This window comes from Macrosteles quadrilineatus, unplaced genomic scaffold, assembly GCF_028750875.1.
Source record: "Macrosteles quadrilineatus isolate MER2022 unplaced genomic scaffold, UCM_ALF_1.0 Scaffold_5__1_contigs__length_97177068, whole genome shotgun sequence".
Taxonomy (NCBI): Eukaryota; Metazoa; Arthropoda; class Insecta; order Hemiptera; family Cicadellidae; genus Macrosteles; species Macrosteles quadrilineatus.
Genome location: NW_026542598.1, coordinates 70,265,747 through 70,284,840, shown reverse-complemented (window position 1 = coordinate 70,284,840; position 19,094 = coordinate 70,265,747). Strand labels below are relative to the sequence as shown.

The 19,094-nt window shown below is 33.2% G+C and overlaps 1 protein-coding gene and 4 non-coding genes across 7 annotated transcripts in view; 4 read left to right on the top strand and 1 right to left on the bottom strand.

Moving 5' to 3' along the window:
• LOC128993993 (elongation of very long chain fatty acids protein AAEL008004-like) overlaps positions 1-19,094 on the top strand; it is a 125,741-nt gene that overhangs the window by 29,159 nt on the left and 77,488 nt on the right. For 2 of the 3 annotated variants that reach the window (XM_054418164.1, XM_054418170.1), the window contains exons 1-2: positions 10,371-10,457; positions 18,023-18,057. The gene's annotated coding sequence lies outside the window, so the exon portion shown is untranslated. Of the gene's footprint in view, positions 1-10,370; positions 10,458-18,022; positions 18,058-19,094 lie in introns of those variants that run through there. The other variant, XM_054418165.1, reaches the window with a different exon arrangement.
• Trnay-gua (transfer RNA tyrosine (anticodon GUA)) lies at positions 13,571-13,659 on the top strand. The gene is given in 2 exon segments: positions 13,571-13,607; positions 13,624-13,659. It is a non-coding gene; the product is annotated as a tRNA-Tyr (tRNA).
• On the top strand, positions 14,526-14,614 carry Trnay-gua (transfer RNA tyrosine (anticodon GUA)). The gene is given in 2 exon segments: positions 14,526-14,562; positions 14,579-14,614. It is a non-coding gene; the product is annotated as a tRNA-Tyr (tRNA).
• Trnay-gua (transfer RNA tyrosine (anticodon GUA)) lies at positions 15,494-15,582 on the top strand. Its single transcript is given in 2 exon segments — positions 15,494-15,530; positions 15,547-15,582. It is a non-coding gene; the product is annotated as a tRNA-Tyr (tRNA).
• Trnay-gua (transfer RNA tyrosine (anticodon GUA)) lies at positions 18,644-18,732 on the bottom strand. Its single transcript is given in 2 exon segments — positions 18,644-18,679; positions 18,696-18,732. It is a non-coding gene; the product is annotated as a tRNA-Tyr (tRNA).

The following is a 19,094-nucleotide window of genomic DNA, read 5'->3' as shown; positions in this document are numbered from 1 at the left end:
TTCCAATTATTACAGTGGATTAACAGGTTCAGTCACAACCGTCACACTCCTCTGTATGTAAGGTCTCTCTCCACACAGGAGTGTGTGTGTTGAGAAAAATAGTGCACTCCTTAAGCTTAACATGTTAATTTTTATGTGCCGGAAGAGTTCTAAATCAAAACGCCAATAGTAGATGATTTTAATTACCAATTCCAGACTATATATTTTCTCAATGGAGTTTCATCTAATTTCGCTCTGCTGAGCCGGCGTGATTGAGTCACAAAGATCACAACATCAAAAGATATATTTCCGTATATGGACACTGATAGACAATTCAAATAAAAAATAACGTACACAGTATTTACATTTGCTGACGAGACTAGAAATAAATGGTTCTTAGTGTCACGTTTTTCCATCAAAAGCTCCGTCTTTGTTGGACTTGGTTGATTACATATTACGATAATATGAAACGCAATTTTTTTCCATTCAATAACTCAAACATGATAACATGTGTATAAGCATGATATGCTTCTGTTGCATCATCCTCTAGTCTACTAGTCACCTTTTTCGGAGGGCAAATGTTGGGTAAGGCAGTATTAACATAACTTGCTTCTCAACATCCAAGTTGAAGGTTGTCTCGTTTCTGGCGGATCTGGCGAGGAGGCGACTACTAGTAGGTGTTTGCCCTCTCAAGGATTTAGATGGCAAAATTATAAAAAGAACAATGGTACCTCTGGTTTATATCGTGTGCAAAACCCCAGTCGTGGAGGATGTGTTCAATTACCACAGATCACAAATTGCTTTTTGCCATAAACGAACGGTATGAGCCCACCTTGCTTTGTCCATAAAACAAAAAATTAATAGATTGGGAATTCCCCTAGATGGGGAAAACTTTCTATGTATTGAAGAACGACTTTCTATGTCAATTACTTACGCCTAGCTAAGCAGTACTAATTCATAAGCAACACTTATGTTGTACATTCTGTACTTGTCCATCCAACAACTTAAAATCCAAGAATCAAAGTAGTTTAACAAGTGCTAAGTCCAATACAGGTCTATTATCATCTAAAGATCGGTATAGATTTAAGGTTTCTAGTAATTGCAAAATAAGTAGAAAATTACACATTGGTTGATGTAGGGTTCACTTTTTCATTTTCTGTTTGTGGTTTGCCTGTTGGAAGTATAAGGAAAACTCGGAACAGAAAAAGATTGAAATGGGGTGGGAGAGGGATAGAGAGAGAATACAGAAGGACGTCTGGCAAACCTAGCGTTAACGTCTCCGAGGATTAACGAAACCGCACTTCTGATTGTTTTGTCTGAGGCTAGGCTGAAGTTTTTGCTAATTGACAACATTTTATACAGCTTTTCCTTGTTTGTGGATTCGCAATCGCGGTTGATTTGTTTGCATGACAGGTGAATGATTTGTTTTGGTTTGCGGTTTCGGCTCAATTTAAATCGTCTGGAAGATGAATATTTCATACTCGTAGTGATTGTTTGGTTATTTTAATCCAAATTGTGACCAAAGTATACTGTAGGGAGGAAATGCAGTGTATCACCTTTATTTTTAACCATGTAAATGACATTTGTAGGTAAATAGTGTATTACTTATGAACGGAATAGATGGGATCAAAATAAATCTATTGCTTAAGCTTTGTAGGGAGTACTAAGGCTATCTCGTAATGGCACAAATATCCATAATGTGAAATACAACGGCAGAAATTTAATTTGATTTTTAACATGTTCATATTTTTGTTGATTAAATAGAAAATGTTGAAGACCACTTACTTAGTGAACACGTTTTTGGGGGTCATAAGTTAAACTCTCAAGACGGTGATGGAGTCCTTACCAGTCAGAATAAGCCAACAGTTAGTTCTTCCTGATACAGTAATATGTAAACAGAAAATATGTGTATCTTTGAGTTGAAGATTATTTTACATTTTGGAAATCACAAAAATAAGCTGAGTTTGAAGAAGGCCTATTTCATAGAGCAGCATCAGTACGTTCTTCCGTCTCTGGAACTTCACGATGTGATAGGATTCATCGGCCTGCTACTGCAATAATACCTTGTTTTTCAATGGTATTTAGTTCAGCTTGAGATTCATTGTGGTTTCAGCAGATCTTTCATTTGATTATACTAGGTGTACAATGCAGTTGTCTGCTTGCAATATTGAGCGGAGCCAGCATATTCAATATCAATGATTTTTTTGCATTTTAAATAGAATGCCTATTTGCAGAGGTATCCAAAGTCAATCATAAGTCAGGATTAAGTGAATGAATCGTCTACTTGCAGGAACCGTATTCTATGTTTCATCTGGTTCTCATAAATTAAATGTCTACTTACAGTATCCAATGCCAATGATATATTTGGTTCGCATAAATGGAATGCCTATTTACAGATTCTAAAGTCAATAGTACGTATGGTTCACGTAGACGGATTGTTTACTTGTAGTATCCAAACCCAATGGTACATGTAAATGAATAGTCTACTTGCAGTATCCTCAATAAATCAATGGTCCATTTATTTTGTTCACATAAATAAAATGCCTAATTGCAGTATCCGAAGTCAATGGTAGGCTTAGGCCTACTTCTGCTTCACTTATATGGGATGTCTATGTGCAGTATTCAAAGTCAATGATACGTCGGGTTCAAGTCAACGAATTGTGTTATATTTGGTTCACATTAGTGGAATTCCTATTTGTAGACTGCAAATAGGAATTGAACATGTTCCAATCAGATAGATATTCAAAGTCTACATTAATTGCACGTCTTGCTCACATAAAATGCTGTAAGTTATTTACAGATTCCAAACGCAATATGGTGCATCAGCCTAATTCCGGCAACCCTTATTATTGGTTTAAGTCCTGTGGTCCGAATATTACCATTTCAGATTTATACCTTCCCATATGGTTGGTTACATGACTGTGCCAAATTTCCTGCAGATCGCTTAAGCCTGTCAGGTGGAGCCTGACCTGTATTTGTAAAACAAAGGCAGTGAGTGTAGTATAAGAGCTTCGCTTCACTCCGCTCAATAATTTCGATACTGCAAATGAATCATGGTAGGCCTAAGCAATACCTGTATTATTAAAAGGCAATAACGATTATTATTATATTATTATTACCCATTGTATGTAGAATTTGCTTTTCTTTATTTTTTTTCAATGTCTTCTTTCTTCATTATTAAAAAAAGAATCATTTATTTGTACAGAAGACTTATTTGCATTGAACATTCATAAAACTCACCAATTCAATTACCTCAATAACTGTTTACCAGTATTATTGTTGTGAGGGATTGGGGTTAGCCTCACTTAGTATAGGCCTATAACTTAGGTCTAGTTTTATTTTAGCAGTTAAAAGTAAGAAATTGTCGTCAACCACTTTCAAAATTTCCCTATTGTGCAATAAAATTTATCAATACAACTATTTTATTGTCTAAGTTACACCATTTAGTCTTAAACCTTACCTGTAAACCACGTGGTTGTGATTTCATTTCGTAAAACGATTTTGTATTTTTAGCTACAAGAACATTTTTTACAAAGTTTCTTGCAAATCAAGGGCGGTGTGATTTTTGTTGGTATAATTATGTTGTAGTGTTTTTTTAATGACCTCGTTTTATCTTCTCCTTCTCCAAGCAACATAAACTTAGGCCTAATTAGTTAACTATTCATTGTTGTTAAAAAGAACAGAACCATTTTACAATTAAATATAAACGGCATGGAGTTTAATCACTCAATATAGAACTGATTGTTAATCATTTCGTATTACATACAATATACTATAATATGCTCTTTAGTATTATCCAATTTTTTCTTTTGTACTGTATTTATCATGTGGTAGATTTGTTGACTAATGTTGAGGCTCTTGTTTACTTTTTAGTGTTTACTCGCAAATAATGACATGGCGACCAATTAACCCATAAGGCCCATGTTAAATTTCCAAAAGTTTGCATTCATGTAGGGAAAAGTCCTATTGTCCGATTTGTACCGTTTCAGATTTATACCTTCCCATGGTTGGTTACTATGACTGTGTTAAATTTCATGCAGATCGCTTCAGCCGTTCAGGAGGAGTATTTGTAATAAAAAAGCAGGAGTGTAGTATAAGAGCTTCGCTCGCTTCGCTCGCTCCGCTCAATTATTCAAACAGATGCACGCAACAGACTGTATAAACGATAGTTTTAGGTCCTTACCTTTCAGAATATCTTAATATGATAGATATTCTGAGGCATTCTAACCTATTCTTAATATCATAATATCTGGCCAAACGGCAAGTGTTTTCTTGGACGATTTGTGAAAGGGACAAGACTCCTTTGAGCGGGGCAATCTGCTAAAATTTGGTAATTTCATGTAAGAAGTCGAAGCTAAAAGATACCTATGCCAAAATCAGCCTCAGTGGGCTCATCATTCACTTTAACTTCACGATGGCTTCGGAAGTAACATTAATTTTGATGGTATGTCGTTCAACTTGAACTTCACAAAGATCACTCTTTCCCTTGCTGATGTTATGCAACAGTGTGAACGACACTTGCTGTAGAAGTCTTGCTGACCATGAGACTTTATGTGGTTGAAGGACATGCGTGTGTCACAAAGACCAGACCCAGCCACATTCTTCAGGTTCACGAGTCCAAGTTGTTGTTCTTCTGCGCGTTGAAAGGTTTATTGGATAAGGTCTTCATAATGTGTCTAAGAGGCGATTACGAATTAATGAAGGCAGAATTGTGTGGGAAGCGAAGTCGACAAAGATATTGTATACATGGCTTTCATAATCAGACGCCTCGGTTAGTTGTTAATCTGCGAATACTAATGGTACGGTGAGAGAACCAAGCGTTTAAGCTTGTGTTTCCAGTTATAACCATGAAAAATGGGCTATTAAGCTACAGTGTAAATCCGTATTCCCCTGTACTTTCTTATAATCGTAATTTATTATGTCCAAACAGTGTTGAAAAATTCAATTGTTTATAAATCATTGCAACAGTGAATGGCCGCATATTTTAGAACATGAATTGTATAAACCCCCATTATTTTCAGAAAAAAAATAACCCGTTCAAGATTATCACGTAAAAGCTGAACACCCTATCTATAATACAAATAAAAATCTACTTCAGGATCGTTAATATATAGATTATAGAACATTTTCATCAAGTAAATTACTGTGACATTTAACACGTGGTCAAATTCTGGTTATTAGTCTTCATGATTTCTGATGAGATTTTGTGCATCTTAGCTGTGCTTCTAAAACCTTTTAGAAAATAACGTTTCCAACACTTGACATCTTCCACATTGGTCAAAATACAGTCACTAGTTATACCAAAAGTAATCCAGTAAATTGCCTACAGTCTAAACAATTGTTGAGTAGGATTCCGATCTTAAAATTTGTACAGAATTGCACCTATTGTTGCTGTGATGAAAATAGAAAATAGTTTAGGGTTTCATAGAACACATATTTTCAGAAATTGCAAATAAATACTTTTCTGTTCAGAGTTGGCGTGTGTATGTGTGTGTACAGTGTCTAGTGTCAACAGCAGTGTGTTGGAATGTTGGTAGAGTGTTTAACGCTGGCGTTTCGTAATTAGTTATTGTTTGCGTCTTCCGGTGTTTTATCAACAGAGATGCTGCCGCAACAGCCGTTCAAGTATGTTTTTTCAATAGACAGTTCTTATACATCTTTTCTTGTAGTATTAGTAAATCTAACGGTGACGAAATTGATATGATATGGACTAAATCCAACTTGGTTATGTAAAATTAACCATTTACATGACTCTAGGTAAATCTTTGTAAAATCTATGAATAAAATAATTTTTAGAAGGTATTTATAGCACGTATCTATAAAACATGTGTAGCTTCAAAGTTTGTTGTTTAAAGTCAATATATGTTGCGGACGTTAAAAAAACACATATTAATTTTTTAACCCTGAAGTTGATGCATTAAAAATGTTTCTTTGAAAATTAAAATCCCTACTGCTATGTAAAATCACCTAAATTCGTTTCATAGTGATCTATCACACAACAGACAAAGGATTTAAAATGATTTGATTGTTAGTTAAACCATGCAATCTAATCTGATATTTCCAAAGTTAATTTTTTAGACCTCAATCAATTTTGTCCCTATTTTTTCTCTCTCTCTAGTAATCGCACGTAAGGTACATGACAATTGGCTATTTATCTGCAAATGGCGTAATTATATTCTTGTTATCATTACACTGGAGAAATATTAGCTGAATATGTTGCACAAATACAATCGACGTACCTATGATTACTATGGGGGTTTCCACGTCTCAATATGGATGATTTATCTACCCCTAGCGGCGATAAGTTCTATAACTGTTCATCTTAAGTTGTTTCAAATGACCATCTCTTTTAAATATCTTATCCGTTACAAAGCTCAGATAAAACTAATTTCCAAAAAATGCTGATATGATAGACGATTCTACGCCCGAACCCGTCTGCAAATCCCATTTTTCAGTTTGCATGTCGTGCCAGTTTGTCCAAATTTAGAAGCATTACCCATTCATCTTTGCGAACCGATTTTGTTAATTTACAGTTGCCAGTTTTTTAAGTGACACAAACCCAGTGTGACCCACTCGCGGGGTTTTTTGTTTGGAGCGCCTTCAGCGCCCAAAACCCAGGGACGCCTGTGACAAGTTTTTGTCACGCGTAAGTTGTGACACTCGCAGTCAGTTGTCTCTGAGTATGTTGTGGTCAGTGTCATGATTTTGGTTTGTCACACATTAGAAACTTGTGAGTAAGTAATGTTGAATTTGACACGTTACATGTAAAGATACTTCAAACATTGTAAGTCATATAATTGTAGTTTTTATTTGATAATCCGACACTTAAAGCGATTCCAAAGGAGGAGTTACAAACTATTTACAGTAGTATCCATTGAGTATCTGAAGGTAACCTTTAATATAACAAACGTCAACTCATGGGGCCTTTTAAGGCATTATTCGACCATTATGTGTTACAATTAATTAGTCTAGGAATGATTTTCTTTTAAAATAAACACAGTTTTAATGCATAAAAACGAACAAAAATCAGTTATTTTTATCAACAATGGTTATAGGAAAATCCTAGTGTCTATCCAATATACGTAGTGAAGAAGACAGACAAAATTTTACTATATTTAGCTACTGTTATAATGTTTTTGTTCAAGGAACATCTGAGAAACGGGGGAAAAGAAAATGTAAAGATTTAACTATTTTTCTTCTTCCAAAGCCCCACCTCAGAAACATTTCGAAAAGGGATAGGCCTATAGTATTTTGTTCACGGTGAAAAATTTTGTTTGCTTTAGCTAATTTGGTCCAATGGGGGTGTGTGTTGTGTGTGATGGAAAGACACCTAATCTTTGAACATTTAAGATTAACATCAATATTTTAAATGATTTCCTAATCTAAACAATATATTTACAGCCTCTTAATCAAATCATTGTCATCAGCCAATGCTATTTATACTAAACTGGACGTTGTTGCTGTCATCTAATTCACGATTGTTAATTTATGTCAGCCTTGCCAAGGTTGATAAGAGTAAACATGTCTAGTCAGATAAAATTACAAAAGATGCTATTTCGTTTAAATTGACTTGGAAGTTGGAAAACAAGTTTTATTGATCGAATCCTCTGTCATTATAAAGTAGGTTATCAAATTTGAATTGCTGTATCATGCAAAGTTGTTGTATGAGATTTCCTAATAATAATAACCTTCCTTGAGATTTAATGGTCACTCACCTTTGAAATGTTATTGTTAAAATTTTACTGACAATAAAAATTCCACTGTACGTGATTTAACAAGGGGTTTTCTAATGTTATTTAAATGTCCCTAATTTCGCATGTTTACCGGCCTACATATATTTTACCTTATTTTATATCAACGCTTCTAGATGATTCATTATTCGTCTTTTAGGTAGGTACACTTAATTGTTTCTATTTCTTTCCCTATGTTTTATTCGTATTCAAACTACATACTATACGTTATTCTATTCACATTTTATTCTTAGATTGGGGTGGATTGAGTTAACTTGTTACTGAATCGTGTTAAGTTGTTAATTAACATAATTTTTCCCATTTCGATTTTCTTTGAGTTTCTTTTGTCACAAAAGTTCCAAATTTAAAACCTTTCAAAAGACTGCTTACAATCCTAACAGCAAGGATTTGACCAAACACCTTAAATTGTCAAAACCACAAGAGATTCCTGAAACCCTTCAGACGAAAATTTAGCAAACCTTTATTGTATCTCTAAAACCAGAAAATATTCTAATAACGTATTGACACAAGAGATTCTTTTTTTTCTCCTTTCATTGTCTACTGGTCCAAGTTACTTTATGCTTTAAATAATTTTGGACAGTTTCCTACCTAAATGGCCACAATGTTTAATAAAATTATTTAGAATCATCTCCACCTTAAACGTTATAGTAATTAATCCAAGGATGTTTGTCTACAATTACGTCGCCCTTGAATTGTAGTCTAAATGTCTGTTCCCACACATTTAGTCAATTAGGTACCTGTGCATGGTTTGTTGCAGTATGTAATGGTATTAACTATTAATTGTTTTACTTTGGAGAAAAAGTGCATTGGCTTTAAAAACTTCTTTGTGAGTTGTCCATGCCGTTGATATTTTAATGTATTGCATGTTTAATGTGTTATTGCATGTGACTCTACATTATGAACTAAAAAGCAACAAATGTGAGGTTTAATTTTAATTGTTGCTATACACACTTGTAATTCCGTTCGTATATAGTAAACCCCGCTACGGTGTCCGACTATCTAGCAAAATATTACAAATTTAATCGATTGTTTTTCTTCATTGAATAAAAACCAAGTTTTCAGAGTTTGCTGATAGCGTCTGAGGTCGGCTGTTATAGGTAAAAGGATCCATAATCGCCCTTTAATACAATTTCATCAATCAGTATTTACTTTATTATAGAAAACATTGGTTTTTGACTAAAGTTCCTGACGTGAATATTTCAAAAGAACATTTAGTTTTACAATTGTAATATGTTGATATCCGATATCTAAACATGGCTCTAAAAATATAAATACATAAGGTGAAAATCTTAAAGCCACATCTTAGGACAATAGTTTAAAAAAGAAATCTTTCAAGTAGTATAAGCACTGTAGTGTTTACCATTAAATAATAAAAATATTTTTAACAAATTTACACTTGATTATGTTAAGATAGGTTAATAACGCGTGTCTTATTATGAGGTTATTATAAGACACACAGTGAAGTAAGGTACTTAATTCTCAGTTAAAGAACCAATAGCCTTTTTGTTAAGCTTAAAAATCAACAATGTGAACCTAATTACTATTTTCGAAAAGCAATTCCATCATATAATAGTTAAAAGTAATTTTAGCAAACGTACATATCATGATACATACTCCTAAATTCCGATAAAGTCAGTGAGTCGACTAACATCTAAACCAGTTGACTCTCTTGAATCGCTTACCTTGGCATAAATAGTGTATAATTGCTATTCTTATTCTCTGCTTCTACAGTGATATTATTTCTAGGAATCGTGTAATCGAATCACTGTAGCAATGTTGCTGTGTAGCCATTCATAGTATTTCACGCTGCCTTAGCTAAGCAAATAACATAAGGAAATGCATTTACTCGAGGAAGACTTGCTACTAATTAACTGTTCAAAAAGTTAACTCTTTGCTACGATTAAAACAATTGTTAAAAAAATAGTAATTAAACACACACTTGTAAGTCCCTTTTGGATTTAAAGTGTGAATTATACGATGGTAAAATAATTTTACTCGAAAATGATGTATGTTTTTCATCTTTATAAGTCCTTCCAAGATAGCTTCCTCCTTGTTTTGCTATATAAAAAACACAATTTTTGTTCGGATGTACAGTGTTATTTGGCCTGTTAGGTCGTTTGAAGGATGTGTGGATGCATTAAATATTTACCATCCTAATAAGAAATTCAAAGTAATGTCAATTCAATATGATACCTACATCATATTCATTTTGATAAATACATCTTATGGAAGTAAAATGTACAGTTTTCACCATGGCAAACTCAAAATAAATTCGAAAAACAATAGCATATTTTAAATTGAAACTTTTTCTACGCTAAAATCAATGGACAACTACTGGAAAATGTACAAATATCCTCAAATCGTTCTGAATTTTTACCCTTGGGATACCAAAAACTACTTTTACACCACAACGTATATGTTTTGAAAATAATATAGGGTTCTTACTTTTTTTTTTGTGGATACGATACTGAAATCTTTGTATACAAACACTTGTAAAACTTAAATCCACTTTTCACGTCTTCATCTCCGTACACACAACGTGTACGCATTACAGTCTGCAGTTTAGCCGGGGGCGGGCCGGTGACGTCATTATCAGCTGGAGGGAGTATACAGGTAGGACGATCAGCTGTTCACACCAGTGTGTCCGTGTCAGTGTGGCTGTCAGCTGTGGTCTGATCAGTGTGGGGCAGTTCGCCGGTAGAACAACACGTTGTGGATCCATCCCAGGTAGATCATTGTGTTTTATTTCGGATTTAGTTATGGACTTGAAAAGTGAAGCATTTATGTCAAATCGTGATTCAACAAAGTCAATTATCTTTATATTACAGTACCTATACATTTTGTCCCTTTGTATATCTCACAAAGGATGTGTGTTGGTATTGCAACATACAATTTGGTTTTGGATTTTAATTCTTGATTCCGGGTACAAATACATGGTTTAGGGTTACGCCTAACATTTCGTGTTATTTCTAATTCATTATTAACCACAAATTTTTTGCTTGTGAAATTGTGTATGCTTTTTGTGCGAAGTGATATAGCGTGAATACTATACATATCGGGAGCTAGATTTAATCAATTTGTGGGACTATAAAATATATAGATACTTTACTTGTTGGTTTCTGAAATGTATGAATCAATCATAGAAAGAAGTTTATTATTTGGGGTTTATACTTTATATGGTTTGTAATTTTACATTTATTTGCTCTTAAGTAGTGTTTGTTTTTTTAAATAATGGGAAACTATATCCTGATAATAATAAAATACACATATAATCATAAACATTGCGTTCTTTGTAATAATCTTGAATGTTTGATTACACTAGTAGCATAGATGCAGTAATAGACTGATACAAACTATAAATAACTATGCAATTAATTTATTTACGCTAATAGTTTGACGATATTTTTAAATGCTGTTGTAAAGAATTTATATATAGCCATCAATAACCATTGGTACAAAACTATGATTCGCAATTAGTGGCAAGGGGCTGAAACATTTGAGAAAAGTAAACAAAAGGTAAACATTACAACTTTCTCTTTTATCGCTAAATTTATTGAAATATTTCGCTCGAGCTTACAATGAATGTTTTTAAGCCGATCTCTAAATCAAAATATCGAAACACAAATATGCATGCCTTAGACCAGATTATTATCTCTGTGTCGGTGTCGAATAGCATCCAATTCCGTTCAGGCGGTCACATCCAAACTTAAACATTAGGCCCCTATTGATACTTTATTAGAGTCATAGCCACGATTTTACGATTTTGCACTATATTCTATCCAACCGGGTTTTATAAATTGTTCATTTATTCCAAATCGCTTTTCATCTTCTCGTTCATTAACAAACAAAACAAGACAATTAAGGTGTAGTGATTTTCCCACATTATAATGCAATCACGTTTGTTTTTAAGTTACATACACGTAACTAACATATTACGTCATTAATTCGCACTGATAAAACTGACAAAATCTAGTTTTGTAATTTAATTTATTTACTTTCGCTAAACGTGAGTTATTTGTGTATAAGCACTATTGCTATGTTAAGTAAATCAAATGAAAATCAACAATAAGTTGATATTGGTAAAACATTGAAAACAATAATTTTGTAAATAAAACAATGTGTTCACGACCCTACTTCTAGTTAAGAGTATGAACTTTTTATTGGCAAATCATTTGAAAACAATGTGTATGTAGTTTCTCGGTCATATTGATTAGGGATTGTTTAACTAAAACCACACGTTATTTTCTCAGCTTAGAAAGTTAGTGAGCACGTGTAAGCAAAACGTGAGTATTTTATTGTGCCTTGAAGACGCATTTTCACCTCTACAGGTGTTAAAAATATTTTAAGAATAATTGCAACCATTGCATCAAATCTCCTTGGTAAATCTCCAGTCGTTCTATTAACTTTCTGAAATAATTGTAAAATTAAAGACTTAGGTTAATTTTTGGCATAAATAACACAAAGTTGCATGATTTGCCATGTCACAATAAAATACAAGAGTGATATTAAAACACTTTTTGGTACTTAAAGCAGGTTTTAATTCATTAAACATAAACAAATGAATGAGCAGTTGAAGAATAAGACTCTGCTTTATAAATACACATTTTGTTTGTTTATTTTCCAAAATGATGCATTCAGAAATGGGCGTGTACAATACTTTTTAACCATCTACTGGCCATCTATAGGTATTAACTGGCACGTGCTAAATATTCCAGCTTGATTAACAAAATCTAATATTGTCGTGTATTAGGTTTAGCAAATTTTACACTATATGAAAACACAGTTGAATGAAACTTTTTATAGATTTTTTTGGCGTTGAAGTTTTGTTTTCTTCCTTAGTTACTCATACTATCGCCGATAGAGCCACTAAAAAACTATTGTCTAAAATAAGCGACTCTTTTAGTTAGACATGTTTAAAGTTTATTAAAATTTAAAAATTGACTACAACAAACAAGGGATGTATCACGCAGGTACAGAAGTACCCAAAGCCTATGATTTTTTTTGTTTACTTCGTCGTCAGTCGATAACAGACAAATATTTTAGGTTACAGCAAATCATTTCGTACATATTGGATGGAATTACCGCTATTTTTGAATGCTGAATTGTAAAAGAATATGACAAAATAATGAGAGTAAAAGTGAGGCGATTTTATCTTTGAATCAATATTGACTATTGATTCACTTTCGCTTCACCCTGACCTTCTACGTACGATAACACAATGCCCGCAATGTTCTATTGTTTTATCTTGGGCCGTTTTTGTGTTTAAAAACAAATATTTTGTGTGATTATAAGATGAATAGTTTTCGGAAAATAGATACAGCTCGATTTTTCTTTACTGTATACAGATACATTACTAAAATAAAAAAATTTTCAAAATATATTAATTATCTTGTTATCATTACATATTAAAAATATTTTTTGTAAGCAAAATAATAATTCAGATTTTTACCAACTCGCATTGATAAAATGTTGATATTGAATGGGATTTTGACGATTGTTAGTGTTTTTTTATTCGTATAATGGGCCTACTGGTAGTTTAAACACCGTGTTGCTATGTACATAAATATCTAGGAATAAACCCAAAATAATCCCCATTTTGTTGAGAAGTTCCAAAATTAATAACGTGATTACAATGAAGTAGTCATTATAAAACTTCTGTCCATAAATAATTGATTTAGTACACTTATTTTCAAGCAAACCCGTATCATTACTATGCACACGTAAATCAAGACTTTTCAAAAAAATAAAGGAAAACAATTTCTGTAAATTTTTGTATGTTTCTTGCTTTTTCTACTATACATGGTGGTTATGTAGTGTCTGCAATATTCGCCTTATCAGCACCTTCGATAGCTCAGTTGGTAGAGCGGTGGACTGTAGAGGCAAAACAGCTGATATCCATAGGTCGCTGGTTCAAATCCGGCTCGAAGGATTTATATTTTTGAATATTATTAACAGTTATTTCAAACTTTGTCCACAAAGTCAAAAATTTTTCTCTTTGTTTTACAATAATATGAAAGTTTAGTATTTTAAAGAAAATCTATATCATATTCATTTATTTCTGTAGGTAGATATTCTTTTAAGTCAAATTCAACCAAATTTGAGAATTTTATTGACCACGTATATCTTTTTGAAATCTATTTGAATTTTTTCATAGTTTGGTCAGCATTTTCTATAGTTTTACCTCTATCGTCTTCCACCTTAGGCTATCTTCCTGAAAACAATGTGTGCTTCGTTCTACTATTGAACCAACATCATTGCTTACACTTTTGTAATCGCATATCTTTCTGAATAAGCCTTTACGGCTTGTATAACTGCAATGACTTGTACACATTGCAAATTTAATAATTAGAAAATCGTTGGTAAACAAAATGCTAACCTATCAAGTCCATAATGTTAAAATCGTACTTCAATGATAATTACTTACTAAAAGCTGAAAATTTCTTCTTGCCCAGTCTTTTTATAATGAATTGCAATGTAAAACAACACAATTTAAACACAGACGAAACAACAGTTTAATTGCACATTTCAAGATGTCCTCTGTTAGTCCTTCCCCATTTGACTACAACTTGTCTCAATTGAATCTTAACTGTAGAACTCGCGGACTAGTTGTGCAGCTCAGCCTCCATCCGTAGGAATATTCCATAACAAGTAGACCATCAACGCCATGCAGAAACCGGCTCTGCAGGATGAAGAGTCCCGATGTACGACGATGATCTAGTTTACCAAGTAAATATGCTAAACTGTTGTCAAGAACACAATTGTTAGAAATCAGCTGAGATTAACGCATTGTCAGCTCCTTCGATAGATCAGTTGGTAGAGCGGTGGACTGTAGAGGCAAAACAGCTGATATCCATAGGTCATTGGTTCAAATCCGGCTCGAAGGACTTTATTTTACTCATTGTTGTGGTTTGCCCCTGAGCTGGTAAGACAAATATTAATAGTGGTTTATTTACCTTGTATTTTCGTCACAGCTAAAAAAAACGCACGTGTTTTTAGCGTTTTTATAGCGCGTGTACGGCGTTTTTTTTAGTGTTAATATGTCCGTATGTGTTCGTGTTTGTGTTCATGTGTTTTTGACGACGTCCAAGCGACCGACTATGACAACAACAACTATGCTTTGATTCTCGACATGTCCTACGTGACCATGACGCAAACGGCGTCGAAACCATGGTTGTAGCTTCTATACAACATTTTTGAGCTGTGACGAAAATACAAGGTAAATAAACCACTATTAAGACTTTATTTTACACCGTTGTAAAATTAGATGTGAAACTTTTGATTGTGATTGCCAATTATGAACTTTTGCAGTAACTTATTTTCTCTTATAATTTAGGAAATCAATGTTTACCTATATCTATTAGTATTTTATGAACCGGTACTGCTCCAGAGGGAACAAATTTATGGGTCACTACACTGCCTTTTATCAGGTTTAAAGTAGACCTAATTCTTAACCATCCCAATACGCAACATGTGCCTACCAAGACCAAATGCATGGATGAAGTGTAAATTACTGAGGGATCTCATCCATTGTTTCTTTGCTATCTGCTGTTTGTATTGTTGTTTTCGTCGGAAGAATATCTTTGGCAGCTTAGGAGGACCAACCACTTTAAAGAAAAAATTGATATCTTATCGTTTCACACCGAGTAACACATAACTTAGCCATTGATTACTTAATAGTCAATAGTGTAGCTTGGTGTGAAAATACTAATGTATCAGCATATCACATGTGTTATCAAAATCGTTTACTCTCCGCAATGTCAGCTCCTTCGATAGCTCAGTTGGTAGAGCGGTGGACTGTAGAGGCAAAACAGCTGATATCCATAGGTCGCTGGTTCAAATCCGGCTCGAAGGAATTATCTTTTGCACTCAATGTATATTAGGTCTGTAAACACATTTACTGACTCAGGTGTGCTTTTTTGCCCTGTGTTTCATGTTGACAGCAGATTGCATACAGTCAGTTAAAAATCAATTCATTGTAGGTTTATTGCAGTTTTGAATACATCATTGCGTGCTATTGCAAATCAGAATCCGAGTTGATCTGGTCAAATTTAGCATGAACTGAATTGGCTACATGAATCATTGTTTTTATGGCGGCAAATTGACAAATTGTCATGTTTGAAGCGGTTGAAATGTTTACTACTTCGGGAGCAATGAAGTACACGAGTCGCAGACTTACAAGGTTGCTCAATTGTTCCTTTGTATTTCCACTCATTTGGTTGTCTTTAAACATTTTACATTTTGAATGTCCTTGAGGGCAAGCGAGGAGGAAAAGGTAGCAAAGTGTTTGTTAATTTTTATGGGCGTAAAATACTTTGATCATTAAATAATCAAGTGGACTAATGTACTGATTGTCTTAAGCTTGGTAGTAAATGATAGGCCTAATGTTTATAACCTCGTATTAATATTTTTAGATATGTTTGCTTTAGTTCAGAGATTGTGGTGACGATCTGGGCGTTGCACGGCCCCACAAGAATTAAAATAACATAATTTTTACAAACCGATTAAAATAATCTAAGCACCGCTGGATTAGTCATAAAATTGACTTTAAATAAATAACAGTTATAAGTTTTAGCGAATTTCCCTATAGGGAAGTAGCTATTACCGTAGGTCTCATGGTAAGACTTAGGCCCGGGACCGATTCACTTTTTCATTTTAATGTCCCCAGAGGCCAAAAACACCATTCGTTCAAATTTTTATATATATATATATATGTGTCCGTGAACACGATAACTTGAGTAATTTTTATCCGATTTTGATGCAATTTGGTTTGAAGGTGTAAGGCGGGATAAACTTGAATGAGTTCGCGATCCAGCATGATCGGTCCATGGGAACAGGGTTTTATGGGGTAAAAATTGGTTTTTCTCACTTTTTACCCTCAAAACACAAAATTTCCCAATTTTTCTCTAAACCTTCTTAAAGAGCTTAAAAAAACAAACAATTCAGTATATCAAAGTGTTTTTGTACGGTTATTGGTTACGGAGAAAACTAAAAAAATGGTAAATTTAAAATTCCCATGTTATTCTTATGGAGAATATTGTAAAATGTTGTAGTTTGTTTGTTTATGGATATATTTTGATCAAACTTGGCAAATTTATTTATTTTATAGTAAGCTATCAATATTTTACTAAAAACACACTACTTTATTAGTTTCCTTGTAGCAGCAAACCTAGGTACTCGTTAAACCTAATGTTATTTAAATAGATCAATTGAAAATCAATTCGGCCAAATGGAAATTCGCTTAGACGGCAGGTTTGCTGCGGCGGGGGTATTTGTAACATATCACGCTTTTTTAGATATTAAAGGTAAGAAATTCAAATGGCCGCCGCGCCGTTTTGAATTTGTACAAAGCGTAGTCTTTGTTTGCAGGTAGGTCCCTTTTACTCCATACATCTTGGGTAGGTCCTACTCCTGTTTGTCAACATACATTTAGACCTACTAATTATGAATTATTATTTGTAAAATGTCACAGGTAGACTGACAGGAAACCAAACATTTTAGACCCGTGTAAGGTTTTTCTGGAACAAAATACACTAATTTTTAGGAAGCTTTTTTGTAGCCTCAAACTCGAAATAAAAGACACGCTTTGCATGCTAAACATCTGGTTTAGAACCGTAAATCGTATTTTTCGGCATAATGGAGCAAAAATAGCAGTTTTAGGCCCCGTCCTTCCTAGCTGCGTGCGAATCGACCGGTGGTAAACATTTCAAACGCATGGAAAGACATGTTGTAATTTTCGATTGTAAGCAATCGTATTGATCGAAATTATTTATAGATTTATTTTATTAGGTTATGTTTTAGCAAATCGTTGCATTCTTGTCAATAGCTCAACATATTGATGTACGGTAACACAATCTTAATAGACGAAATGATTGAATCCCTTACTAAAAAGATGGTTATTTATACATTATTACCAGAATTTGGAACAATATGGAAATCGTTTTGAGAGGCTATCTGTACATGAACAAGTATTTTAGTTTCCTAGACAATTAATCGTGCAATATGAGAAAAATATAGTTCATCACTCGATGAAAAAGGTTCTTTTCAACTCTCGCTCATTTTCCTGAAAATTAGTAAAACTTGAGGTCGGGCCGAAAGAGTCACTTTACGCCGTAGTGATGAAATATATTATTAACAATGGATAATATCACTGTTTATTTGAACAACTCATTATGTTTTCAAATTTCAAACAGATTGGCAAAAATAGTGGAATTTCATAAACACCATCAATAAGACATATTTTACTACGTATTACAATTTCGTAATAAACTAATTTTGAAATATTTATGTTCTAGGGTGGTAACACGGATTCCAAGAAGCTCTGCTTTTAGTAAGTATTACATTTTTATTTCTTCTCTCTACTTAAGTAATATTTATACTTAAGTCATATAGGCCTACATATATAAATATTATTTGGTATCAGATACTACTGAACACAGAAAAAAACAATCATTTGTATTAATTTAATTTGGTTACAACGTAATTATTTTTGTTTGTGTTAACATTGTTTGAAGTAACGTATTGAGTACTATTTTTATCGACAACCACGTAGTTACCATAAAACCAGTAAACTGCGCTGTCTGTTGTTGAAAACATACATTTTTGAGCTGATGAAATAAAGCAATTAGAAAATGTACCATTGACTGAACCTTTACTATAACAAATATGGATGATAGCATAATAGTCAGTAGCTTTACTATGAAATCCTCAACATTTTTCTCTATAAATATAAAAAATACATTTTCACATAAATAAATGATAAAAAAATAAATTTTTCATGATAAAAGAATAAATTTTTACATAATAAAAAATACATGTTCACACAAATCATAGTAAATTAAGTTTATTTTCAACAGACATTTCCAATACACAGTATTTTTAAATTCAGTAAGAATTTTGGTCGAGCAAAAAGTAATTCCTTCGAGCCGGATTTGAACCAGCGACCTATGGATGTCAGTGTTAATGCCTCTACAGTCCACCGCTCTACCAACTGAGCTATCGAAGGCGCTGAGAGTCGCAGTATTCAATTTCGTTCCTAACTAGTGTGTTGTTCATCTATAAATGGGAAATGTTAATCGGACAAAATTGTTGATTTCAAATCTTTTTAAACAATTTAGTTTTAAATAAATATAAATTGGTTCTTGTGATGTAATAGTTTATTATTTATTATGTTATCGTAAATTTTATCTGAATTATTGTGCAGCCACGTTTGTTGTTAGTAAAAGTAAGAATAGTTATATGAGTTATCAGAATGTGAATATCATATTTATCAAGTACTCTACTAAGTCATACTTACCTAGTAGTAAAAAAAACATTTTTATTAAATACTTGAATATTACGGCCGCATTGTAAAGGCATAGATTACCT